This window comes from Haliotis rufescens, unplaced genomic scaffold (genome assembly GCF_023055435.1).
Source record: "Haliotis rufescens isolate VD_foot unplaced genomic scaffold, xgHalRufe1.0.p SCAF_2, whole genome shotgun sequence".
Taxonomy (NCBI): Eukaryota; Metazoa; Mollusca; class Gastropoda; order Lepetellida; family Haliotidae; genus Haliotis; species Haliotis rufescens.
In genome coordinates this window covers 57,092,977-57,109,322 of record NW_025963890.1, presented here as the reverse complement: position 1 = coordinate 57,109,322, position 16,346 = coordinate 57,092,977, and the positions used below count along the sequence as shown (strand labels likewise).

At 38.7% G+C, this 16,346-nt stretch overlaps 1 protein-coding gene across 7 annotated transcripts in view; it reads right to left on the bottom strand.

The window, feature by feature from the left end:
* Positions 1-16,346, bottom strand: part of LOC124141355 (choline transporter-like protein 1) — a 269,963-nt gene that overhangs the window by 71,290 nt on the left and 182,327 nt on the right. The window contains exon 1 of one of the 7 annotated variants that reach the window (XM_046509389.2): positions 1,698-1,795. The exons of the other annotated variants lie outside the window; for them this stretch is intronic. The gene's annotated coding sequence lies outside the window, so the exon portion shown is untranslated. Of the gene's footprint in view, positions 1-1,697; positions 1,796-16,346 lie in introns of those variants that run through there. 7 annotated transcript variants of the gene reach the window in all.

Sequence of the window (16,346 nt, the reverse complement as noted above, 5' to 3'; positions counted from 1 at the left end):
TCTCTGGGTCTACATATCACTGATGTTGTCACAACGTGGCCCTGCTCATATAGTTCCATTGTCTATTGCGAGTCTGACGAAAATAGACATCCGCTCAAGGAATAAGTTTTTCATAGGATGAAAAACCTGCCTGTACCACCTGCTGAGACATTGCGAAAACAGGTACTTATTTCCAACAAAACCTAAACATGCTGTAAACTTGAAACCTGCCTTAATCAGACTGTCAAATAGGCTTGACAATACCAATCAATCAAAACTCTTTTTGAATGCAACATTAAAGCTATCGAAGAATGAAATCAAAACCGGAGATGATCAGATTTTGACAAATGATGAGATGATAGTGTTTATTTCAAAGGCATGACAATACAGCACCAACTTGAAAGGAAGGTGACCATTTGCCAGACAATGGAATAACATGTCTTGATCATCATTCGTTCAGATTGTACAATTCTGCAATAAGATATCAAAAAGCAAACACCATCAGAAACACGAAGACAGAAAGTATCAAAGATGTCATGTCCGAAATTGGTTACAGATGAATGATCTCTGCTCTTTTGCATATGACAGTCATGTTTCTTTCAGGATGTTGAAGGCAAAAAAACATATTTGACATTTACATACAGTTTCAAGATGAGTGGGAGAGCGAGTGAGTATGGTTTTATGTGCATTTAGCAATATTCCAGCAATATTCCAGCAATACCAGAAATAAGTTTCAAGATAAAGTCTTTCATATGATCATAAGGAAAATAGATTTTTCTAAAGAAAACTACTGTCCTGAAAATAACTGGTTTGTTGACAAAATCATTCTTTTTCAAAACTGAGTATTGTTGGCACATACACCTGTCCATCGTGAGATTGCGGCTTAGTCGCCTGTTTGTGAATGGTTGAAATACACACATGTATTAAACATTATCAGACTAGACGTCACAATCTACAGCAAATATGCATATGAAAATTTTCACCATAATTCTGTCAAAGAAGTACCCTATGTCCACATCCGAAATAGATGAATGAGTCAAACAACTATCAACCTCATCAATGAACTCCCAACTGAATCTAAGTCCTCCCCCATGAATGAGGGAAAGATATATTTCCTTAAAACAAAACCATAATTCTAGATTATAAAAAGCAAGTCTCTAGCCCGATCTATTCCATGAAATTAGCATCAGAAAAATGTATTGTGTAATGAAAGATTTCACAGACTATATGTTAGTCTGCATCTCTGTACTTTTAGGTGTAAGACATTTTCCAACATTATCACATTTAGTTGACTTTAATCCTAAAATCTATCATTAAAACACATAACAACTTTCAATACAACTCAAATGAATATTATCTTGAAAACAAAACCCAGAATTACTTCCTCCTGGGTGTAATATCCCATGCAGCTGTCAACACCAATCTAACCCCCTCGTCAGCTGTATTAACAGTAAAGTCTACAGAGCAGCACCGAAGTACTTTCCTATATTTCATGACAAGGCATAACTCACACCACTATAACATGATAATTGGCAATCAAGTGACCCCTTAATAACCCTGTTGTAATTAGAAATGTTGGACTTCTAACTGCAGCTTCATGCCGGCTCAATCACTGTATGAATTAGGTCCAAGTTTAGGAAGGCATTAAATTCAGCTGGGCCTATTGACGATGATCAGAATATACTGTGAAATCAATTACACGTAGATGGCAAACAAACCTGGATCGTTGCACGTCAGTAGCTGTCAGGCAATGAACAAGGAGATGCAGATAATATCCAAGTGACTGGTCTACTGCACCTGAGAATAGTTGGTGCATACGACTGTCTGTCGTCAGAATGAGGCTTAGTCCTACCTGGGATGTGACAGGTTGAAACTGTTATCCAATGGGAAACATTCAAAAAGATCACCATGCTTTTCCTATTACCATCAAAGACAACAGTCGTGATAAGTTTTGAATATTCCCAACTATGTAATTAGAAAATGGTCAATATTTCCTAGACAATAAGAAACAACTATTTCCCAGGATTGACATCACATCACTGAACCTAGCATTAGCAATTAATGTGATATATTTCGCACCTTGTATGTAATTGTAAGAATATGATCTTAAATTTTCATCTCTCCAATAAATAAATGACTCAACATTCTCACTGCATCAGGATATGAAAAAACTGTTATTTTCAAATAATGTCAGAACAGGGTCTCATTTCAAATAGAAGCTGATTTCTTACTTTGAAAGTTTCACATCCCTTGGGCCATTACAGGTCTATGCAGCTACAAAATCTGATCTTGGCTATCAAGTTATGCCATCACAATCTTCATCTTTATCAGGTACCAACTTCCATGCTTGTTGTACTGCCTCGTTACTACTGACTGGGGCTTCATTTAGTAACATAAGTGACTGACAAGTCAATAAAATCATGACTCAAAATATTTCTTACAGAATTACATTTATTTTGTTATTTGAAGATGCTAAATAAACGACTGAGGAAAACATTCAGTTTTGCAAAAAAACAACATATTAAATAACCAATTCTACATTTATCACTCGGAGAATCTACAAGAATCTACAAGAGGATAAAAAGTAAGGTTTACATGACTGAGAAAAATGTTTTTGAAAAGGCAGTTTGGATTGACTTTTTTACAAAGCAGATATTTGTCCATATTCCTGTCAGTACACAAAACTTGGCAGGGATAGCCTTGTAACAAACAGCTATGAACATAATGTATTCATATATTTTAGAAATACTTCATCTATTTGCACTAGTAATATACTTTGTAAATATGTAGAACTTCAAACTATAATAAACATGAAAAGGCTTATAATTACACCTGATATCGATAATTTTTATTTTGAAATTAATGACTACATTAACTGATAATTACTCAGCTGCACCATGGACCTATATACTGGTTATATAAGTCTGAGGCTGCACAAAGGAGAAGTCAGTATGAGACATACACAGTGAGACTTTGGAATTGTAAACAGTATTGACTTGCAAACACTAAATAATTTCAATGACCAAACACTCTCAAAATAAGAAACTTAACGAGATATTTTTTATCTTTAAGCATGACTGTGAATCAATGGGAGGCAAAAAGCAAAGACAAAGGCACAGGTGGTCAAAAAGCATCTCCAATATGATATTTATCATGAGTATTATGACTAAACACTTGACAGAAGACAGGATGGGAGGATATTTCAGACAGTATAACAATAGCAATCTCTAAAGTTTAAAGTTTATTCCTTCAAAAAAATTGCCCAAACCCAAGTGCCTGTCACATTTGTGACAAAAACAGCCTGATTTGATAACACTAATCTTTAATAAAAGCTTATCTCACTTACGGTAGCATTGAAATGTCTCTATCAATTAGAAAAGCATCAATGCGTGCGTTCCTGCCTTGAGATGTAAGCCTGTGGCATGCAGTGAGAACAGGCGATCTTCACCAGTGAATGCAGTAATATGTGAAAAACGTTTCTTCATCAATAGCATGTCATAAACAACATGTCAAAACTGATGAGCCTTCATTCTTCCTCTTGCACCTTCTTTCCTTCTTGATGACTTAATCAGAGCTGATGATGGCGAGATAACATGCTGATGGGAGATCAAAGCGTGGCGACAGGTATTGGACGGCCCCAGAATGTGGAAGTCAAGATTCTCAGTTCCGTCAATATCTTCCGTGATGTCTCACCAACCAGCACGAAAGGAAAATTACCAAAATTACACGCAGGTGGGTCTGAGCGGGCTGTCACACAATCCTGATGCATGATGGGATAGGTGGAAGGTGACTGATGACGTCCATCCTTTCCTCCTCCGATGACAATGAATCTAACCCTACTAGAAGGTAATCAGAATGGGTTTTGTGTGACCGAATCATACGACATACGTCATCATCGAAAACAGAATGAGGAAGGGTTGCGGATGACCAAATCACGTCTTCGTATACATATGCCATCATCAAAAACCGAGAGACAGGCCTACTGACTTCTACACAATGCATGTGCACTGGTGAATAATTCATCCGAAATTCCCAAAGATCAGGGAGCCAGTATTGATTTCTGTGATCAGGAAAATGACACTAATTAGGAAATAGAACGGCTGCAATGGAACGCTTGGAGATTGATGAGTAGTGTGACCCACACAAAAAGCCAACACATCTTACCGTCCTCCCCTCCCGTGCAATTTCAACTCCGACTCGGCACAATCTTGTCCGTTTCAATTCAAGCGATAAGATGCTATTCATTGGTATCCCCCTCCTTCAATCTGCTTTCTAATAAACACAAGTAAAGAGGAGACCGCCAGGGTCTTGCAACCAGCATTTAAAACATCTATGCTTCCTATACATGCTGAATGCCCAACAACCAATAGCTGTGATTAGGTCCGAAGCAATTCCTCGTGGCAACGATTGGTCTTATCTAATCATTCAAAATCCCATCTTCGTCAATCGGGGTATTGTTCAAACAATCTATTCACCCTCTAGGTCATATTCTGTCATATGTTCCCCAATCTCAGCTAGGTTGGTGCAATCAAATAAATTCATAATCTGGGCTATGTCTTTTTGAATGACAACTTGGCATTTTATTTCTCTCATTTGCAAGTCCCAATTTGAATTTCTATTCCACATGGTTAATTACATTTGAACTTTTTTACTGTCTTCAAACAACTACTTCGATTCCATCTGGAAATTAATGCATATGTTTTCATATTTTTATATGTAAAATCGATGCTTTGAGAAAATAGTGGCCTCAACGCGCCATACCCACAATGATGAGATCTCAGAACCTCAATGCATCCCTATCCCGTGAGTGAGTGAGTGAGTGAGTTGTTTAACATTATTCCAGTTACATCACAGCGTGTCAGCTTTATGTGGGAGGAATACCTGAAGTGATGCAGGTCTCAGACATTTACCACTTTGGTGAAACCCACACAACAAACCCTTACTTATCAAAATATTTTTTTTAACAATTTATGTTTTGGACGATATTCCTGTCCCAACCAATCCAGTATTATGACTGAGTCTAAGATTAAAAATGACCTTTGGTCTATCAACATCATACCACATGGGCTTCACCATGCTGAATGCTGAAACACTGATAAACTAGTGAGTGAGTATGGTTTTACGCTGCTTTTAGCAATATTCCAGCAATATCACGGCGGGGGACACCAGAAATGGGCTTCACACATTGTATCCATGTCGGGAATCGAAGCCGGGTCTTCGGCGTGACGAGCGAACGCTTTAACCACTAGGCTACCCGACCGCCCCACTGATAAACTAAACTGACTCACTCAAATCCAGAGGAACTATTCTATTCCTTATGGATTTTGAAGCTAATCTGTTTGTTTGTTTGTTTGTTGTTTAACGCCGTATTCGGCAATATTCCAGCTTTATGACAAGGGTCTGTAAATAATCGAGTCTTGACCAGACAATCCAGTGATTGACATCATGAGCATCATACCAGACAAAAAGGATACAATGACGTGTATCTACCAAGTCAGCGAGCCTGACCACTCAGTGCTGTTAGTCGCCTCTTACATCTAGAATAGTTGCCTCTAACGACAAGCATGGGTTGCTGAAGACCTATGCTAACCTGGATCTTACTATCATTTCATTTTTACTTGTTGCCAGCCCACTGTAGGATAACGGACTAGTGTGAATTTCGAAGACTCTTCATCACCACCATCCTCATCATCGTCATAGTTACCTGGAGAGGTTTCTACTCTTCATAATATTCCTACTCTCCTTAATATTCCTATTATACATCAAAGCAATCAAGCAACTATGTTGACATCACTCCAACATTCACAGCAATTACAAAACAATTTCCTGTAAAGTACATATCCTCTTTTTTTAATAACAAAGTTACAAGTAAAGATTTGAGGAAAGAATTCAATCCTCTACAAGTGTTGGCCGCCTAATCACCCCCATCTTCTACAACCAACGTCATGCCATGCTAGATGTGTGTGAGGTTTTATGTGGCGTTTATCATTATACCAGCAATATGTGAGAAATCGTTAATATTTTACATCACCAGTTAGGTTTGGGATTTTTAAATGACACTTTAAATGCACACCCAAAAAGTGAAAAGATAATTTGGTATTTTTGCCAAATCTGAAGAAAAACTTATCACCTTCATTAAATCTTCCTGATCTTCTCACCAAACTCCTCAGGCTAACATAAAACACATTTGTTAGCTTCTCATTTTTTCCCCAGCAATTAAAAACTGTCTGACAGAGACAATTAATACCATTTGCATGCCCCACTGCAAGTGGTGGGCTCCCTTTACAAGCTCTCTTTGTCAGACCTCAAGATGGAGGCGATTGCATTTCAACAAGGTATCCTCCCCAAGATGTTGCATAAATATTACACCCCAGCCTTGTTGTGCACAGGTAAGTTACTTCAGTGCCACAGACCTCCATGTATCTTTCTATTCATAGGCCAGGAAAAGCAGAGTACCGTATTCGATGTAATAAGCGCCCATGGCGATATTTGCTAATATATTGGCTGGTGAACAAACCCAATTAGCACCCTTCGGATTGATCAATGTACACAAGACTTATTCATTCTCGTATCGTATGTTATATGCACCCTTAATTATGGGCAATTAAATTCTAGAAAAATATATCTGTCGTATTTAAACATTTCAGGCTGTCATAATAAACCATGAAATTTACGATCTTTCAACTCTTTTTTTTTCACTAAAATAATATTCTAATAAGAACCCCCTATTTCTAATTTTGAGAGCGCCCTGGGCGCTTATTACGTCCAATACGGTATTTCAAGATGCTGAGTGGCTGAGATGAGGCTATCAAAGTTCAAGAAACACTGATTCCAAGTCTACAGACTTACATAGAAAAAGAACCCAACTTACATCCGTAGGTGTTGTTAACTTGTGAGTGATTTGAAACTTGAGAAAAAAGTTGCCAAAGGCTGTAATCTATCAAATATGTTTTACTATTTACAAATTTCATCTTCTAAATGGACCATTTTCAATCTTTTCCTGTATAAACAGATTACATGTTATTTCCTTCCTTGATAAATTCAGCAGGAAATCTATCTTTGGCAATTGAGGTGTCTAAACTCAAATTCATCTTATTTTCGAGCGTGAGAAATTGTACAGTCAAATATTCTTTTCCCCTCTAATGAACAGTTTCAGAACACCTGTCACCTTGAGGTTTATCCTGTTCCCTCCTAAAGCTTCCCCTTAAAGCAACATGTAAATGAAGTGTAGAAGACGTGAACAGTGGTGCAGCAAGTGCACCGATAGGGCGAGAAATTGAGCCTCCAATGGAGAGTCATCCTTCAGCTGAAGCATCATCATTGGCTACTCATCAGTCTTCGACTCAATTTATTAGTGAGGGTTTTATGAGACGGAAATTTACAGAGAAAAACTGAAAATTAAAATTCTAAACATTAAAATATTAACATTGTAAAAGATTTACTTTCAACTATTCAGCAGAATAATGTATTTCCTCCATTAAAGATAGTCATCAAGTTATATTAAAAGGCTGGAAGATCCAAAGTAACACATGGCCTTATTGTCACAGTGTAATTGTCTTTCTTTTATTATATATAAAGGACATTTTGATTAAACACATCTCGTAAAACAAACAATTAATTACTTAAACATTTGAGTGCCCTGTGATTTGTTTATACAAGCCTACAATCAAGATATTTTTGAAATGGCTGATTGATTAATTGAGTGAGTTTGGTTTAACGCCACTTTTAACAGTATTCCAGTTATATCACAGTGTGTCAGCGTAATGTGGGAGGAAAGTCCAAAGTGATGCTGGTCTCAGATGTTTACCACTTCGGTGAAACCCACGAGCACAGGTCTGGTGCTGACAAACCTAGAAACATAAACGGGGCGAACCGGGATTTGAACCCACAATCATTGGTTTCTGGCGTGCCCAAGGGACGCAACTCTGCACAGCGAATCACGGCGCCTTAAACGACTGGGCCACCCGTGCCCCCCTGATTGATTAAAGGGAGACTGGCCTCATGTCAATTCACAGTCCCAGCAAACGTTATTTAGTTATGAAGAAAACACTTTCTTTGCTTGTCAACTGAAATGTTATTTACATATTACTCAAAAGTTAAAGAACACCTATTTTTTTTCACATGACTATTGTTAATCTGTCATGGCCATGACAAATTGACAATAGTCATATGAAAAAATCTGGTGTTCTTTATCTTCTTTTGGGTAGAATGTATGAATCTAGCTGTTTCTGATTTCGCTAATCTAACACAGATAATGTCTAAGTTTGACACAAATCATTAACTAGACCTAGGTCATCTTCCCGAGGCAAGGGAATTAACTGACTATAAAAGTCCAGTTTCCCCCCTGACCAAACTAGGCTGGAATATTGTGGCTCGATTGTAGCGTCACAAGTGGCTATGATGAGTAAGTCCCTTCTATGTCCCTCTTATTGACCAATCAGATTCCACCCCTCATATCACTTCATACAAAATGGCAGCACACAGTCAAGACGATCAGATCGATGATCAAGACCAATATTGTCATAAAACAGCTCTAACCTCGCGAAGTGCATCAAATCACTTGAACACCCTGATTAAAAACATGAATCGATTTGGAAAATATCTCTTGAAGCCCAGTTGATGGGACATATGCTTTGCAAATCCTGCAGTCGACCGAAATCTGCATGTTGAAATCCACGCTTACAAACCGGATGTCTAGTTCATTACGCAAAGACTCGTTAGTCAAGCTAACATATAACTCCAGAATTCCAACCTAGTTCGGCATGGGTGGAAAATGGACTTTGATAGTCAGTTAACGCCCTTGCCTCGGGAAGATGGACCTAGACCGAACTTTGGCACAAGATTGTGGAGCATAGACCCTTTAAGAATCAGGTTCAGGGGTAAGGTTTTAAAATAAGAGCCATACCTCTCATAAGGCTGGGGGTTGGGGAGAGCAAAGGCAAGTAAGGATTTCTCCATATATCAAAGTTTTTTAATCTGAGCCATCCTTTCTGATAAAGGGGAAATATGATATCTGTAAACTAAACATAATTCAGCTGTCTCAGGCTAACAGGTTAGTGTAGCCTGATAAACCAACCATACCTCATTAAACACAGTACTAAGTCAGTGTGTCCTCCAGCTCCTACTCAAGAGTCATCCAGAGATAAAGATATCATTTGCAAGTCTAATTGCTTGGTCCATATGAAGACATATATCACAAAGTATCTCCCACCTTTAACCTATATTGGGAATTAAGTGAGCAAATGGCTTGTATTTCAGTTGTATCCCTCTGTGTCAGCATGGAGGGTCACAAATGGGTGTATGTGGAAGATTCTTATAGTTTCGCAGGTAATGAAGTGCAACCCGGTAGAACCTGGGAAATCTGCTTGGAACGGAAAAAACAAACATCAGCATAGACTACGTCACATGACCAAACTGCCTCCCGGGCTGTGACCCGTCTGTATTCATGATCACTCATTTGCCCATCTACCTTTGTCACAGCATTTGCAATTGTCTTTTTTCATTAATGATATTTATAACGACAGAGATTTTGTTATATACAGCACAAAATTCACATTTTTGATCTGACTTGGGTGAGTTGCTAAAAGTATCTATGCAAATTCTTGACGGTATTGGCGACAAGAAGTATCAAGACAAGTAGATCCAGCTAAGGGACATAACTCTGTACTGAGATATACAGAACATTAAGCCACTAAACCACTGTGCCCCCTGTTGAGGTTAAAACTCAGATCTTGCCCATAATAAGCGAACAAACCACCAGGCCATTTTAACGATGAACCAATGTCAACATCCAAGCCCTCATCATTATAGACAAAATATAATTTAATATCATATGTATTGGCTGAAGCTGTTAACTAAAAAAAACCATATCTATCACTCTAAAATCCAAATGTTCAACAAAGGGCAACTCATCCTTAAAAAACACATTAAACAATACTATCAAAGAACCATGCCCTTATAAATCTCAGGCGAAAAAACAAACAACTAAAAATCCACAATCCGTACACAAAAAGACTTAGCATTTCCTTGATACCTATTGAATCGGGACGAGATCGCTACGTGCAAGAAGCCAAGTCAGTAGACCCTACTGTCTCATCCTTGTATCCAATTATTCCACGACAAGACAATTTCCTCCCTGCCAATTGGAATGCATGAAGGGGCTAATCTTGTGCGACTGAGCCACCGCGGGCTAAATCTCTTGAAGGTATCAAGCTGTAGAGTGAAATGCAAAACTCTCTTCATGAATAACCCCAATTTTCAAAGAATGACAAAGATGAATTTTACTACATGGTGCATTAATGTTTTTTAAAGCCATGATACATTTATCTTTGTAATGTCAAAGGGAGGTAATCCTTCTTTTTTTAAGTATCACAAAAGGTTACCACTAAGGATTCACATCAAAACAAATAATAGGCTTTGTCATTGCATACATGAGAAATTTATGCACAAATGATCAAAGCTATGTATATTGGGTGTAGATAGATATTCATAGGAAGGTTATTCTAGATAACTAAATGATTATCTATTTTCAATACAAACAAGAAAACATCTGATGAAGAAAAAGGGCTGAAGAAAGATGACTGAAGATAATGAGTTCTATTAACCTCAAGATTTGCTTTGTGTTGCATGGAACAAATGATGAATTCAATAATGAGTTATCAAAAGCAACGCTACCAAACTTATTTCCTGGTGATTAATTCATAAAGAGTGAGTGAGTGAGTGAGTGAGTGAGTGAGTGAGTGAGTGAGTGAGTGAGTATGAGTGAGTGAGTGAGTATGAGTGAGTGAGTGAGTGAGTGAGTGAGTGAGTGAGTGAGTGAGTGAGTGAGTGAGTGAGATGCCAAAATGAGACCTGGGTGTGGCAAGCCTTAAAAATCGAGACCTAGACAAGATTGTAGCATTACATGAATTGCACTAAGCAATAGATTCAAATTTGCTCCTGTTTTCAATGGAGAATTCCATACAGGAAGCCGAATTTCAACATCTACCTTTAAAACACGGCTCTATGCAGCCGGACGGATGATACACCATGTTTACAGACAAATATAGGTCTAGCCTCCAATTCAAAGAGGGCAAAAATGTTGGGGATGTAGCCTTGAGCAGTATGCCTGGGCAACGATTCTCCATTATGATCCTCCATCATGATCGGTATGGAGGCAGCAGTGCCATGGTGAGGGAGGTATCACACATGACATGCGAACTTATTTCGTTATTGTGAATAAACATTTCACTGGCCAGAGATGTTGACGAAATTTTGTGTCCTCTCGTTGTTCCATTTGCTAGAAATATCGGAAGAGATTTTAAACCATAAGATGACAATGACAGACCACATCGTGTCCAGTTGTCATCGATTATTTCCGATGAGAACTTACGGACATTCGATTGTAAGCTCCTTGACATGTGTCAATAGAGCACCTGCAGGATGTTCTGGGGCGGACAGTTTACACCAGAGACCCAACACCTGCCTATGTGTTTGTTTGTTTGTTTGTTTGTTGTTTGACGCCGCACTTAGCAATATTCCAGCTATATGATGTCGGTCTGTCAAAAAATTGAGTCTTCACTAGACTAACAGTGATCTACGCATTTAGAATACGATGACATGCATCAACGTCAGCGAGCCTGACCACCCACACTTATAACTCTCACTTTGTCTTTTCCTACTTTGAACATTTAACGAATATACAATCATGGCCACTTTAAGCACCGAGGATGTTCAATGCAAGCCTGACCACTCGATCCGATCAGTTGTCTCTTACGACAAGCATTGGTTGCTAAAGACCTATTCTAACCTGCATCTTTCCGGGTCATGCCAATGTGGCCTTGCTTGGGGTATCACGGGCAATGGTGGGCAATGCCAAAGGCAACCATACGCAAGTTTATCAACAGTATGTCATCAAGGGTAGACATACTAGAGACTGATTCACACACACGAAATTAATTTTACAGACATTCATCATCATTACCTCTTATGACACCTCAGTCCCCTTATTTTGTGTCAGTAGTATACAATAAAGGCTTGTACAATTAAGCCTCAGTGTTGTATAATAAAGCACAGTGTGGTATAATAAAGGTTTGTTGTCTTGTATAATAAAGGCTGTGTTGTATAATAAAGCATGGTGTTGTATAATAAAGGCTGTGTTGTATAATAAAGCACAGTGTGGTATGATAAAGCACAGTGTTGTATAATAAAGCACAGTGTGGTATAATAAAGCACAGTATTGTATAATAAAGCACAGTGCTGTATAATAAAGGCTGTGTTGTATAATAAAGCACAGTGTGGTATGATAAAGCACAGTGTTGTATAATAAAGCACAGTGTTGTATAATAAAGCACAGTGTTGTATAAGAAAGCACAGTGTTGTATAATAAAGCACGGTGTTGTATAATAAAGCACAATGTGGTATAATAAAGCACAGTGTGGTTTAATAAAGCACAGTGTGGTATAATAAAGCACAGTGTTGTATAATAAAGCACAGTGTTGTATAATGAAGCACAGTGTGGTATAATAAAGCACAGTGTGGTATAATAAAGCACAGTGTTGTATAATAAAGCACAGTGTGGTATAATAAAGCACAGTGTGGTATACAGAACAAAGTCTCCGTAAATACACGCTGGATAGAAAAGATGTGAAAATCTTTGCTGCTAATGCAGTGTAACAGCTGATAAGACTTGACTTCATGTTAAGCAGAACTAAATGCATATCATGTTCTTTCCAAAAAGCCATATTAAGGAGCTATTAAGGAGCACTCAAGCATTAAAAATAATGAAACAGTTACTATAAAGGCGTAACCCGACCTTGTATCCAGCTTTCATGAAAGTTTAGCACTTCCGTGCCAGTGAGAAAACAGCAGCAATTTGATGATTCCATGTGCATGTCAACTGACGATCATGCTGAATGCAACTCGTTCAGACCTAGATTGATGGTATTTTGTATTGGCCAGAACCCTTTATCAGAGCCCTGTTTATATGCTGCCCCAAAAGAAAAGCAAGCAAGAAATGACAGGCAGTATCCAACAAGTGAAGTGTCGTTTAGCAGAATGGCAAACAACAATAGCCATTAATTACCATAATTGATTTTCAGTTAAGCATGAAATGAAAGTGTTAGTTGAGACCAACCTAGGATAAAGGTGAAGTTTCCAAGACAGAGTAAAGAAAAAGAAGATAGAGATCTAAAATTGAAAAATTTCTTTAAACAAGTGCTGAATCATTTGCCATGACAGATTACTAATTGTGATTTAATTTTATTTTTTTTATTACTATTTAATTATCAATTATAATTTCAGAAAAATTAATAAAAAGAAGAGCGAAAACTTCACACATGTAGATGTAATCCTCTTTCTGCATAGAATATAACCATATGATGCGCACAGATTCTGAATTTTCTTTTAACCAAACAAATTTTATATAAATTGGCCATCATATCACATATTATTTGAAGACAACAGTTGTGTTCCTTGAAATTGCAAGCCATATTTTTAATTCAGTTTTCTTTTATATTCTACATGTATCTTATACGTTGTAGCAGAATCACTTGGGGTGCATACGGTTTTATACACCTGAATAAATCCCTTATACCCCGCCACGAGCAAGACAGGCTGCACGTGGATTTCTGTGAGGCAGAATAATGCAAACAGCAGCATGCTTTTTCCGAGTCAGTGAAAGTCACAAGCACAAGTTAATCTCAGCTCAATCGAACATCTGATTTCTATCAATTTTAAGTTTGTTTTAATTCTTTTGCAATGTCATATTAAAACAGGTCTGAAAGATCAATTCATTGTGGCAGGATAATTTGGGGTACATGGGATTTTATGCGTCCCTTTAGGTTTTTATACCGCGGGTTGGAGGAATGAAGCCCAAAGCAGGACACACAAAACCACATGTACCCCAAGTAATCCTGCTACAACTTATGATGTACCCAGGGTGATACTGGCAGAGACAAGGGCAAATCCCTGATTCAAAACCACGATCTTTGGATCCTGGAACGTCTAAGGGAGTCAACTCAGCACAGTTAATTGCAGTGTCTTAGATGACTGGGACACATATGTCCCTTCCGCTTCAGGATAACCCATTTTACTAAACCCATTTGAATACCACTTGCCAGTAGAACCATATTCCGTGGAACTGGGTTGCACAGGGCATTGATTAAATTCAATGTGTATATTTTAAATACAATTATAACATTTCATATAAATCTAAATGTTGTCAAAATGTCACACACGAAAATTCAAATACATACTGTTTCCATTATTGTTGAAAATGTTAAACAGTTTGTCAGACAGATTCCTTGAAGTGTGGTATATTTCCGAAACACCTGTTCCCATGCTGTCTGTGTGTAACTGATACCACAAGAGATGTCCATAAACCCAAATGTCATGCAGTATAGTTTGACAATAATAATTCATGTCTAAACAAAAATGTCCCTTTAATGTTGCTTGTTTTTAGGAGACACAACATTGCATATCAAATATGTTATTTTAATTAACCTCAACATCAGAAATATTCATAACATGTCAGCCCGATGTCACATATGGCCTTGTACATAATGAGACTCATTGTGCATATGTTTCTGTAAATTACAATAAGGGACAGATTGTGTTGAAACATGTAATTGTTTCCTGGTTTGTCATATAAAAATATGAGAGAGTGAGTGAGTGAGTGAGTGAGTGAGTGAGTGAGTGAGTGAGTGAGTGAGTGAGTGAGTGAGTAAGAAGATCCTGGTTTGTCATATAAAAATATGAGAGAGTGAGTGAGTGAGTGAGTGAGTGAGTAAGTGAGTGAGTGAGATCCGGGTTAGTGTAGGTCTTTAGCAACCCATGCTTGCCATTTAAGGAGACTATGGTTGTCGTAAGAGGCAACTAACGGGATCGGGTGGTCAGGCTCACTGACTTTAATGCATGTCATCGTATCCCAATTGTGTGGATCGATGCTCATGATGCCAGTCACTGGATTGTTTGGTCCAGACTCAATTATTTACAGACCACTGTCATATTGCTGTAATATTGCTGAGTGCTGCGTTGAATAACAATGGGTGAGTTTGGTTTTACGCCGCTTTTAGCAATATTCCAGCAATATCCCGGCTGGGGACACCAGAAATGGGCTTCACACATTGTACCCATGTCGTGATTCGAACCCGGGTCTTCGGCGTGACGAGCAAACACTTTAACAACTAGGCTACCTGACCACCACCCCCCCCCCCCCGTTAAATAACAAAGGAAGAAAGAAAGAGTCCCAATTAAAGTGAAAAAGCACCAGGAGTATTGTGCTGACAGACCAAAGATCTTCATCTGACCCTGACATGTCCAAAGTACTAAATATCTCTCAACAGAGAACAGCCAAATACCAAGAAAAGTGCACGAGAAGTCATCTTCACATTTTTTCTTTCTCCAGCTAAACTTGATCAATATTAGACTGTCCATTAGCTGGGACTGAGCTACAGGGTTGATAATACACTGCTGGGTTAACGCATGGGCTGGGACGCGTTGCCTGGCTTTGTCAGTGGGTCATGGTTGCAGCATAGCTACAATGTATGTGCTTTGGGAGATGGCTGCAGTAGATCTGGTATGCCTTCACACAGTGGAGATGGTTGCAGTATATCTGAAACACCTTCACACAGGGCATTGTTAGTGGAAATGGTTGCAGTGTATCTGGTACGCCTTCACACAGGACATTGTTAGTGCTGATGGTTGCAGTATATCTGGAACGCCTTCACACAGGGTGATGCTAGTGGAGATGGTTGCAGTATATCTGGAATGCCTTCACACAGGGTGATGCTAGTGGAGACAGTTGCAGTATATCTGGAACACCTTCACACAGGGCGATGCTTGTGGAAATAGTTGCAATACAGGGCGATGCTAGTGGAGATGGTTGCAGTATATCTGGAACACCTTCATACAGGGCATTGTTAGTGGAAATAGTTGCAATACAGGGCGATGCTAGTGGAGATGGTTGCAGTATATCTGGAACACCTTCACACAGGGCGATGCTTGTGGAAATAGTTGCAATACAGGGCAATGCTAGTGGAGATGGTTGCAGTATATCTGGAACACCTTCACACAGGGCGATGCTTGTGGAAATAGTTGCAATACAGGGCAATGCTAGTGGAGATAGTTGCAGTATATCTGGAACACCTTCACACAGGGTGATGCTAGTGGAGACGGTTGCAGTATATCTGGAACACCTTCACACAGGGCGATGCTAGTGGAGACGGTGGCAGAGTACAACACACCAACACCTAATGGTTTCAGTACAGGTACAGAACACATGCCATGACATATTTATTGTAGTACAGTGATCGCTCGCTATTGCGCTCTTCGATAAAGCGCTACCTCGGTTACTACGAGCGGTAACACATGGCTCCCCAAATTTATGT